Source organism: Engraulis encrasicolus, chromosome 16 (genome assembly GCF_034702125.1).
Source record: "Engraulis encrasicolus isolate BLACKSEA-1 chromosome 16, IST_EnEncr_1.0, whole genome shotgun sequence".
Taxonomy (NCBI): Eukaryota; Metazoa; Chordata; class Actinopteri; order Clupeiformes; family Engraulidae; genus Engraulis; species Engraulis encrasicolus.
The window spans coordinates 38,710,424-38,722,923 of record NC_085872.1 but is presented as its reverse complement, the minus strand read 5'-3'; the positions used below and the strand labels follow the sequence as shown (position 1 = coordinate 38,722,923).

Here is a 12,500-nt window from a genome sequence, read left to right as displayed (position 1 = left end):
CTAGGCGGTAGGGCTGTAAATAATAATCGATAATCGATAAATAATCGATCCTACGGTCGACGATCGAATCACTGGGCCATGCCCAATGCCCTAGTTCCATATCATAATAGAAGTGGAAAAGTAATTGCAAACAATTGAATCGAATCAAATTGTATCATATCGTGGGGCAGTATCGAAATAATCAAATCGCTGCCTTAGAGGGACGCTGTGTGAGATTTTTAGTTGTTTATTTCCAGAAATCATGCTGCCCATTCACTAATGTTACCTTTTTCATGAATACTTACCACCACCATCAAATCCTAAGTATACATTATGACTGGAACATTTTTATTTTTCATACATGAAAAGGGGGATCTTCTCCATGGTCCGCCATTTTAAATTTCCAGAAATAGCCATTTTTAGCTGCAAAAATTACTATACTCGGAACATACTACAAAATATTAGTTTACTATTTAGTAAACTTTCATGTAAAGATCAAATTTGGCAATAGGCAGCCCAGTTTCAATTTCATAGTTGCAGTACCTTTTTTGACCATTTCCTGCACAGAGTACCTTTAAGAAATCGTTATTGAATCGTATTGCTATGGAGGCTGTGATTTACACCCCTACTAGGTGATGTGTGTGTGCAGAGGTCTGCCAGGGAATGACAATGTTTAGAATTCAATTACACCAATCATTGACACAAAGCCATTAAAGTCCCCCATGCTCTCTTGTGAACTTGTGGGTCCTTCGCTGGTGTGTGTATGGGTGTAAGAGTTTCTGGGGATGTGTGCACGTGTGTGTGTATGTGTGTGTGTGTGTGTGTGTGTGTGTGTGTGTGTGTGTGTGTGTGTGTGTGTGTGTGTGTGTGTGTGTGTGTGTGTGTGTGTGTGTGTGTGTGTGTGTGTGTGTGTGTGTGTGTGTGTGTGTGTGTGTGTGTGTGTGTGTGTGTGTGTGTATGTGTTTCTGTGGGCGTTTGTGTGTGAGTACATGTGTTGTGCACATGAGGTGTGCACATGTCTATGTGAACGTACACATGTGCAGTCATCTATATTGTCCTAATACCATTTATGTATTGACCATCTTTCTTGTGTAATTTCACAAAAGCAGATCTGACTAAAGGTTTGTGAGTGTGTGTGCGTGCGTGCTTGCGTGTGTGCGTGCGTGCGTGCGTGCATGCAGGCATCTGTGTGTGTGTGTGTGTGTGTGTGTGTGTGTGTGTGTGTGTGTGTGTGTGTGTGTGTGTGTGTGTGTGTGTGTGTGTGTGTGTGTGTGTGTGTGTGTGTGTGTGTGTGTGTGTGTGTGTGTAGACCCCCTGATGTAAACAGCTCATCACATTGTTGTTTTCTTTGTCCTGTCCTGTCTTTTCACGGTTAGTTAAGAAGTGTTTGGTTTGACACCTCCCATTCTTTTGTACTCACGTGGGGGTGTATATTTTGTGCGCGTGTGTGTGTGTGTGTGTGTGTGTGTGTGTGTGTGTGTGTGTGTGTGTGTGTGTGTGTGTGTGTGTGAGTGTGAGTGTGTGTGTGTGTTATTTTGTCCCAGCATCTCATTTCTCTCTCTCTCTCTCTCTCTCTCTCTCTCTCTCTCTCTCTCTCTCTCTCTCTCTCTCTCTCTCTCTCTCTCTCTCTCTCTCTCTCTCTATGTGTTTGTGCATTCGAGCACGCCTGACCATGTATGTATCCCTTGGGGGTTCCACCACATTTCCACTCACGACGCCCAAGAGCTGTTATCTTGGACACCATCACATTCTCCCGCACAGGCACCCCCCTCACACATCTATATACACACAGACTCATGTGGAAAAGGAAGAATACAAAAACATCCTGAAATATATGCATCACACATGTAAAAAAGAGACCATGCCCGTATACATTGTGGCGTACTGTATTCTGCCCTACAAAGGCAAAGTGCAGTAACTACATATTTTGTCAAAATTGAGGTCTTCATTACACCTCCTTTATCTTGTGACAAAGCTTCATGGTCCAAATGTGTCCCGTTGTAGACATACAGTATTTCTAGTAACTGCAATATCCACAATACCAATGCATTGAAGGCTTTTTTCTGAGTTTCAATGTTGGCGTAGGTACTGCACTTTGCCTTAGTAGGGCAGTATTGCCACATTGCAACACTGAGCAGCCAGGGACATTGCCTGCACCACCAGTAGACCTACCTCCCTTTGTCTCTACCAGTCTTTCTTAGCTAGTGCACACCACACACACATACCACTCACATACTGACGCACACACGCACACACACATGCACACATGCACACACAGACACACACACACAGACACACACACACACACACACACACACACACACACACACACACACACACACACACACACACACACACACACACACACACACACACACACACACACACACACACACACACACACACACCGACACACAAATGTGCCGTTGTCTCCACGGAGAGCGGGCAGGCAGGGCTCTAGTGTTTATGGTCCAGGGGAGCAGTGGGTCCCATCAATCAATGCAGCAGCAACAGGCCTGAGCCTTAGACTGCAGAATAATTAAAAAGGTGAAGATTGCTTCATGAATATTCTAGTGCCAGCCCTCTCTCTCTTTCCCCTTCCTTGAAAAACAAGTGAAAACCATGTGTGTATGTCATTATTATTTTTTTATCATTATTTTTTAAATAATTGAAAATGTAGAACTATGCCACTTTTTGTAGACGTATTTCACTCTTTCTCTTGTTTTGTTTGATCATTTATTTCTCATGAACTGCAACTTGTTTCACCGATCGAGGCATAAACAACAAATAGTGCTCTCCGAGGCTAAATATAAATACCTCTCCTTTCCTCACTCGCTCCCTCTTTTCGAGGAATATAGACTGGGTAATAGAACCTCCTCAAACTCGCCCTCAGGCCTGGTTTCTAAACCCTGGCATTTACGTGAGTAAGTGTGTGTGTGTGTGTGTGTGTGTGTGTGTGTGTGTGTGTGTGTGTGTGTGTGTGTGTGTGTGTGTGTGTGTGTGTGTGTGTGTGTGTGTGTGTGTGTGTGTGTGTGTGTGTGTGTGTGTGTGTGTGTGTGTGTGTGTGTGTGTGTGTGTTTTGTGTTTGAATGTGTATCTATGACTTGAGTAACTTAACCATGTCTGTCGGTTGCTCTTTCGTTCTCAGGCGCATAGCTTCTAAATCTAACAAAATGGAGTCTCTGCCTCCTGTTGCCATTTTATTAGACACTGCACATTCAGAGGTTGCCAGTTATAGAGACAGTCAATCAAAAAGTTCTTCCCACTGGAACCCTTAACACTTTGCCTGAATATTCTTGTCACGTAAACTATCTGTTACAGCCAATGAACTGTGCAACCATTTCTCAAATTATTTATATGCAAACAAGGTGCTTTATTTTTACATTTTTGTTTGTTTGTTCTTAATTTATTTTATCTTATTTTTTTAAATTATTTTTTTTAAATATATATCTTTTTTCTTTGTGTAATTTGTATTGTGTCGGCCTTCGTTGTTATTATTCATCTTCATTCTTGTGAAAATGTCACTTAAAATGTCTGGCATTAGAGCATAATTGGGCTGTAATGAGGAATAAGATTGATAGCGTTAATGATCAGCCTGAATTAAAACTGAAGCTGACGCAGATTAGCCGAACGCATACAACATTCGTTTGCAGACAATTTGGATTTTTTAAATCATATTTTTTGCAAGCTATTGAATTGTCAGTTAAAAAAGGGACTTTGTCTCTGTATCGTGTGACTGTGGCTTGATGGAATGTGTGTGTGTGCTTTGAGGAGGTAATATACATGGCTGCATCTGTCACACACAGGCTTTGTGTGCATGGTTTACTTGAGTTTATGTGAATTTAGTTTGAGCTCAATTGGATTCCAGAGCTTCAGTCGTAAAGAAGCACACACACACACACACACACACACACACACACACACACACACACACACACACACACACACACACACACACACACACACACACACACACACACACACACACACACACACACACACACACACACGCACACACACGCACATTCTCACACAAAGAAATTTACACAGATTTACACACACATATGCCATACATGTTAAGCGTTGCTGAAATGTTAGACCTCAGGGGTGTGTGAGTCAAGGTGGGCTTTTGTGGTCTCTCATAGCAGCAGCAACAGCTGTGTGTGTGTGTGTGTGTGTGTGTGTGTGTGTGTGTGTGTGTGTGTGTGTGTGTGTGTGTGTGTGTGTGTGTGTGTGTGTGTGTGTGTGTGTGTGTGTGTGTGTGTGTGTGTGTGTGTGTGTGTGTGTGTGTGTGTGTGTGTTATGTTTGTCAGTACGAGAGTATGAGAGAGAGGGAAAGAGAGAGAGAGAGAGAGAGAGAGAGAGAGAGAGAGAGAGAGAGAGAGAGAGAGAGAGAGAGAGAGAGAGAGAGAGAGAGAGAGGAGCATTATATATCGGGGGGACTGTATGAAAGCTCTCGTTCTCTGGAGCGAGCTCTCTCTGCTCTCCGGCTCCAAATGGTTAAAACAGCAGTGGTGCCCCTCCCCCTTGCCTGCTCTCCTCCCCCGTTGGGTGTAGACAGACAGCAGCTCAGCCAATCAGACACCGTAGGACTGCCGTTCTGCGAGGAGTCTGCTTCTGAGAAGCGCAAACTTACCAGAGCTCGCTCAGCAGCTATACGGTCTGCACAGATTCACAGACAGAAACCGGGAGACAGAGACACAGAGAGAGAGAGAGAGAGAGAGAGAGAGACAGAGGAGTAAAAAAAGAACGGGAATGACAGAAAGGGAAAATCTAGCGTAGCAGACAGCAGTCGAACAGCTTGCGTTGTGTGTGCCTGCTCCAATGTGTGAGTGAAAGAAAAGAGGACGAAAGGAAGGCAAGAAAAAGGAGTGACAGAAGAAACGAGAGGGAAGGTTGGCAAGCAGTGCAGTGTTCATTTAACCTCCCTTCTGCGAGGTCCGGACAGTCCAGTGCGATCTATTGCTGTATTTTTTTTTTTACTCTACCTCTCCATCCCATTTTTTCCTGCTCGGCGCTTGAGAGTGCTCAGGTCTCCTATGTGGCAGAGCTAGACTGTGCGTGTGTGTGTGTATGTGTGTGTGTGAGAGAGAGAGAGAGAGAGAGGGAGAGCACGCGTGTGTGTGAACGAGAGTTGTCTGCAGTGTGCGCACCAGCGAGCCAGCGGTACGGAGAGACAGAGAAGAGTGTGTGTGTGTGCGTGTGTGCATGTGCGTGCATGTGTGCGTGTGTGTGTGTCCGTACTGGAATGGGGAGAAGGAGTCAGTGTGTTTTTGACCTGTTGTTTGGCTACCTAACTCTGTAAAAAAAAAAAAAAGCCTGGACTTGAGGAGGACGACTGCTGCTGCTACCCCTCTGCGCTGGAGAATCCCCCACCCAGGTACCTTCACCCCACCCCACACTCGTCACACTCCGTCGGGCATCCTCGGAGCCATGCTCTCTCTCTCTCTCTCTCTCTCTCTCTCTCTCTCTCTCTCTCTCTCTCTCTCTCTCTCTCTCTCTCTCTCTCTCTCTCTCTCTCTCTCTCTCTCTCTCTCGCTCTCTGTTCATTGCTTCCTTACTTTCCCTCTCTCTCTTCCTCTGTTGAAATGTGTGTCTGCTCAGTCTGAATGTTAATGCACCTTTTGTGTTTGTTCATTTGAATGGCGAGGCTTAAATTCAAAAAAGGCGTTTAAAAGGACGGCTTAAGAAAAGAACACTCGGTGACCACATCAGATGGTTTACATTACTGTTAAATAGTTCGGAGCAGTATTCAACGCTGGTCTTTTTTTTGGTGGGGGATGGACTGATTGTGGTCAGAATTTCCAGCCCTCTGAACACACAGTCGAGACAGACAAGGCCTTAAAATTAAAGAAATACAGAACACAATGCTAAAGTAGGTAGATAGATAGATAGATAGATAGATAGATAGATAGATAGATAGATAGATAGATAGATAGATAGATAGATAGATAGATAGATAGATAGATAGATAGATAGATAGATAGATAGATAGATAGATAGATAGATAGATTGGCAGATAGATAGGCCTAGATAATTTTTTACCTGATTTAGTTCCTTTTTAGAAACAAACTAATTAGCTAAAACAGCACATTTACAAAGCTTCTGTATGCCTTTTGTATTTTCCCATTATTTTCCTTCTGTTCAGCTTGTTTTTTTCTGTCTATTTTTACTGGTGCTGAAAGGCTGACAGAGGCGCTACTGCCATGATAACGCCTCTCTACTGCTCCACAATAGATACTCACACTGGTGGTAATTGGAAGCAGGTTTCAGCTTGCAGTTCTGTGTTATCTTTTCTGCCGAACTGTTATGGCCATTTGTAACCCCTCTCTCACACACACTCTCTCACATGCAACCACACATACACACATGCACGCACTCTCACACTTTCTCTCTCTCTCTCTCTCTCTCTCTCTCTCTCTCTCTCTCTCTCTCTCTCTCTCTCTCTCTCTCTCTCTCTCTCTCACACACACACACACACACACACACACACACACACACACACACACACACACACACACACACACACACACACACACACACACACACACACACACACACACACACACACACACACACACACACACACACACACACACACACACACACAATGTGTTGCTCTATAACTAATAAGTGATGACTGGTGACACTACACGCTCTTGGGAGAAAGTGTGAGAGAATCATTATCATGTTCTAATAGCGCATAACCGGTCTAATGGATTGGGGATCTATGGGAAAACATGGTTGTTGCTGTTTCACTTACTAGGAACTCTGACGCTGATTGGACTAGCTGCTGTGCTTACACTGGCTGAGAAGTTTGGCCATGTGACTGCATCCAAGATGGAGGAGACAGATCGTGATTGGTATTCGTCACACTCAACCCAGAGATGTTAAACTTTTCTCAGCTTCATAGGAGCAGTTGTTTAGGTCAACGAGTGGCCATGATGGCACCACTAGATTATATTATATTTTCCTGGGTTAGAATTAGAAGGAACAGAGGAAGAATAGACATGGGGAAGAGAGGAAAAATTCAAGTCTCTGACCCCATCCTTTGGGAGGACTAAGCTGTCAGTATTGCTGTATGGCCAAGGCCATGTGCAAAGGTGTTTAATGTCCCCGCCACAGTGAGCAGTGCAACATGGTTCCACTTTAAGGCCCATATTAAGCCACTGTTTGATTTACGACTGAATCCCTACTTTTGTGATTCGTCACAAAAAATGATTTCCGCAACAAAAGAGTGGATTGAAGGGAAATAATGGCCTCAGATCTAAAAGGGAGGCAAAGAGACAGAAAAAACGGGAGTGTAGGGGAAATATCGAACAAAACATCTCTCTCACTCTCTCTTTCAATCATTCTCTTCCGTGGCCCTCTCCTACTTACACCCCTCCGCCCGTTCGCTTTCTTTTCCTCTCTCTGTGTCATTCCATTGCCGTTCTCCCACTCCGTGTGGAAATAGATCTCCTAGCAACCGGGGCCACTTTTCGTGCCGTGTGATATACATTCTGGCGGTGAGCAGGAATCATGCTAATGGACTGAGTTACTGAAGATGGAGCCATTACTCAAAGAATAAAAGTTTCAATTACCTCCAATACGGCCTGGTAATATTTACTGATTTACTAGCCTTGTAGTGCCAGTCTAGGTCACATCTCCCTAACCATATATTTCCTTTTGTTTTATTATTGGTCTTATTACACTGAAGGGCATTTTGATCATGGCGGGCGCCTGTCCCGCCCCGGTGGCCGCTGGGGGGGAAGAGAGCAGCGGTGCCTCCAAGGCCGGCGGGTTTCACACAATGTGAAGTTCATTCTTAATTTATGGAGGGAAATTGGCCAGGGCCCTTTCGTGAGAGTTTCCGATTAGACAGAGCCAAGGGCGTGCGGGAGGCAATGCTGTTTACCATGCCGTGCCAGTGCATACACACTATAGGCTACTATTAGCAGGCCCACTGGTATTTCAGAACTTCTTCATGAGCCATAGTGTGTGTACTCTGTGTGTCAGAGAAAGTGTAAAGTATATTTTTGTGTGGATGTGTTTATTTTTCGTGATTTCCCTAATGAGGGAAAATACAATAAAATAAAACACAGCAATGCCATGGGAATCTTCATGAATCTAGGTGCTTGAAGTCCTGATGGATCTCTGCATGTGGATGTAATATACAGGCGTATTCTCTCAATATATACAGGACAGGCATATTCTCTCTCTCTATCTCTCTCTCTCCTTTTCTCTCTCTCTCTCTCCCACTCCCTCCTGTCATTCTGTCTGTCCGACAGCCGGTCTCTGCGACTTGCATGTGCTCTCTCCAAACACCTCTGAAAATCAACCTTAATTTGATCATCTCAGTTGCCATCTGTTGTGTTCATCCTCAACCATACATCCAGGGGAAAGAAGATTTCCCACTGCACCACGCACAAAACAATCTACCAAACGAAACAACAGATATTCTGCAGTTGTTTTGTATTTATTTATTATTTTTCCTATGTGGTAAATTACAAGAAATTGAGATGGAGATAGAGATGGAGATAGAGATAGGGATAGAGAAAGAGAGAGAGACAAAGGTGATGCGATTTGTGTGTACAGGCCCTAACTTCGATAAAGATGTTGATGGTAAGAGTTATAGTGTGTAGCAGCGTTGAGCCCTGGACTCTCCCTATTGTAGGTGAGACCAGACTGGCCCTTCAGCTCAGCAGCTCAGTAGGTTTTCACTGAGTGTCCACTGCACCCTCCGTATCCACTGGGAGGCCTGAGAACAAAATCACACTATCAAAACCATTGATTCAGTTCATTTTCACCATCACTCCCTAGTCTTATCACAGTCCCCAACATAGATAAGGGCAAGACATTCACTGTGGTGTGTGTGTGTGTGTGTGTGTGTGTGTGTGTGTGTGTGTGTGTGTGTGTGTGTGTGTGTGTGTGTGTGTGTGTGTGTGTGTGTGTGTGTGTGTGTGTGTGTGTGTGTGTGTGTGTGTGTGTGTGTGTGTGTGTGTGAGAGAGAGATAGAAAGAGACGGAGAGTTTCCAGATGTAATGAAGATAGATAAAGAGAGAGTGTGGTGTAGAAGGAAGATGTCGAGGCTAAACTCTTAAAAGGCTCATAGACAAGGCTGTACATGGCGGAATGTTGGCTAACAGCTGACAGTTCTCTTCAAGTACGAACGAGAAGCGTAAAAAAGGAGGAAATACTCTAGAATGGGTTTTGTGTTGATTATTTTGCTGTGTTCTGTGGCCTGGCTTAAGGAGACATGTAAGATACAATATAATCTTTTTTTTGTCTCTTGGCTTGGAAAGAAGGTCTAGATTGGTTTTGAAGTGGAAAAACGCACACGCTCATGAGGTTGTAATTTACTGTTATTTGTGTTTAGAAGGAATGGTTGGTCGGGGTTCTTTCTGTTTGGATTGGAAGGCGAAGGTGATATTTAGATTTTTTTTTGTATATTTGTTTTCCTGGGGTGTGCTTTGCGAATGCACATTGTGGCAAGTGTTTCACAAATTTGTGAAAATTACAGAATGTGTCTCTGACCGACAGTGCAGTTTTTCATGAACACATGCCAATCTGTATGTCCTGAAAAATGTGTGAAAAATTCTTTTACAAATTATTTTGTGTAAATATTGGGAAAGATAGCATATACATGAATTTTATTGCACTGACTGCTATCACTTATAATCATATTGAAAATAAATTCAAATTAAATTCCAAATTTAAAATGGCAGTCTCTAATGATGGCGAAAGGGGTATCAGCAAAATACGTAAACTGCCACCATCTTGTTTAGCCTTTAGTAAGTTATACAGCAAACGCTCAGGTATTTTGCACCCATATCATCGATATGCACAATATTCTCTCACTGTAACTCTCTCTCTCTCTCTCACTCTCTCTCTCTCTCACACACACACACACACACACACACACACACACACACACACACACACACACACACACACACACACACACACACACACACACACACACACACACACACACACACACTGTAAAGGAATTTCTAAGAAAATATTTTTTTAACATCCATGTTACACTGAAAGATAAATAGAAAGTTTTTGATATGAAATATGTCTTCAAATACATTACACATTATTATTATTATTATTATTATTATTATTATTATTATTATTATTGCTATTCATACATTATTATGAATTATATTTTTGGAAGCATACTTTTCATGCCATTATTTGATCAAATAATTTCAAAAATGTTCAGTGAAGCTATCAAGTAAAACTATTAAGTTTAGTTAATTCAAATAAACCTCTTTGTGTGTGTGTGTGTGTGTGTGTGTGTGTGTGTGTGTGTGTGTGTGTGTGTGTGTGTGTGTGTGTGTTTGTGTGTGTGTGCCCGTGTGTGCGTGTGTGTGTGTGTTTGTGCGCGCGCGTGTGTGCGTGTGTGTGTGCACGCGTATGTGTGTGTTGCTTGTGTACACATAGGTTGCCTATACGTATCCCATGTTGCACTCCTTGTGGTTGCAGTTTTTCGGTGTTGTCTTTTGGGGGGATGGGACAGTGACTGAGTGGGGTGCTTTGGAGAGGCGCTGGAAGGTTAAGCCTGGAAATGAAGTTTGGCACGGGGCGAAGGGCGGCCCAGCGGTTCCGTACATCATCATGCCTGGATCAGGAGGCCTGGCTCGGGGTCAGGGGTCAGCAACCACACTCATTTACGGGCCCCCACCAACGTCTCCCCAGTGCTGGGATTAAGACACTGAGGTGTCGAGGGACATGGGAGATAAAGTGTGCGCAGCGCGCTTGCTGTAGTTCCACTACTTTGCACCACCTCTGAGATAGCGACAGAGAACGATCAGACCAAGCGCTTACACACACGCACATGCACCGACGCGCACACACACTCACACTTTCCTACACGATACTCTGTGAAGCGACCTTGGGTGTTTTGAAAGGCGCTATATAAAACGAAAGTATTATTATTATTATTATTATTATTATTATTATTATTATAGCACAGTAGAAGCGTTGGGATTTTGTTTTTTGTCCCAGTCCCCGTCCCTGTCCCCGTCCCTGTGCTTTTTGCCTCGATTTGTTTCTAGTGCTCGTCCAAAACTGAAAGTGAATCATGATAGAAAATTCAAAACATGGCACAGATTTTATTTTATTGCCCCTTGAAATGTTCAAATCAAATCGCTTCCAATCCACATTAGGATATTTCCAGATATATTTGGCCTTCCTAGCTTTTGCATTGGTTTGCTGCCTGGTACCCAGGAGGGTGTTAACCATGTAAGTGCAGCTCTCTCTGCTCCAGCTAGACACCGCAAATTAATTTACCTGAGAGAGACGAAACCCTTTGTCAGCACGGCATCTGCCTTTCACTCTGGTTGCTGCGCACTGATCAAATTATGGGATGTCCATATTACCCTTGAAACCCCATCCCTATCCCTATCCCCATCCCCATCCACCCTCCTTTTTTTTACTGCCATTCCCTGTGTTCACGGAAAGAGATGTTTTTTTTTTCTTTTTTAAATGTAGGACTTTTTTGCCCTTATTTTTGACAGGACAGAGAGAGACAGGGTAGGATGGGCAAATGACCCGGGCCGGAATCGAACCCGGGTCGCTGGCGTAGTAACCCAGTGCTCTATACCGTTAGGCCACGGTAGGGCCTCGGAAAGACATGATGTGTGAACCGTGATGGTGTTGTGCAAAGTTACACCTCTGCGAGGCCCCTGCTGTGTGGCCGAGGTGAAATATGTGGTAATAAGACATCATGGCCATTACTGTAAAACGAGATTGAAATGAAGCAGGACAGCTCCTCGCACCCAGTGGACCCAGGGCCTAAATTGCCGCTAAATGACCAAACATCACAGTCATTACCTCACACACGGTTGCCAGAGGTGAGGTCAGGTGTGTGCTCTGTGTGTGTGTGTGTGCGTGTGTGTGCGTGTGTGCATGCGTGCGTGCGTGTGTGTGTGTAATCAAAAACCTAGTGCCCCTGTCTACCACCTCCTACCCCTGTTTGTGATGTGGAATGTGCAGGGGTGTGTGTGTGTGTGTGTGTGTGTGTGTGTGTGTGTGTGTGTGTGTGTGTGTGTGTGTGTGTGTGTGTGTGTGTGTGTGTGTGTGTGTGTGTGTGTGCGTGTGTGTGTGTGTGTGTGTGTGTGTGTGCGTGCGCGTGTGTGTGTGCGTGTGTGTGTGCGTGTGTGTGTGCGTGTGTGTGTGTGTGTGTGTGTGTGTACCAGGGGCGGGTTGGGGAGGACTCGGGGCCTGCTCAGAATGTGCTGGGGGCTAGTGGGCTAGCGTTTGGAGCGCTTAACGAGGATCCACACAGTGGAGGCTCAGAAGTAAAGGCTCCCCTCGTTACTTCTGCTCCACTCGGCAATTAAGGGATCAGACCACCAGACGTCCAAGCCTTCAGCCCTAGCCAGGCTGACGAGCCCGCTACTCTCTCTCTCTCTCTCTCTCTCTCTCTCTCTCTCTCTCTCTCTCTCTCTCTCTCTCTCTCTCTCTCTCTGCGTCTACCTTTTTTATTTTGATCCTATCTTTCATGTACTTTCTTTCCCTTTATGTTT

General features: G+C 44.4%; 1 protein-coding gene across 3 annotated transcripts in view; it reads left to right on the top strand.

Moving 5' to 3' along the window:
- The window catches only part of tenm3 (teneurin transmembrane protein 3), a 499,671-nt gene that overhangs the window by 250,318 nt on the left and 236,853 nt on the right, over window positions 1-12,500 (top strand). The window contains exon 1 of one of the 3 annotated variants that reach the window (XM_063219577.1): window positions 4,412-5,359. The exons of the other annotated variants lie outside the window; for them this stretch is intronic. The gene's annotated coding sequence lies outside the window, so the exon portion shown is untranslated. Of the gene's footprint in view, window positions 1-4,411; window positions 5,360-12,500 lie in introns of those variants that run through there. 3 annotated transcript variants of the gene reach the window in all.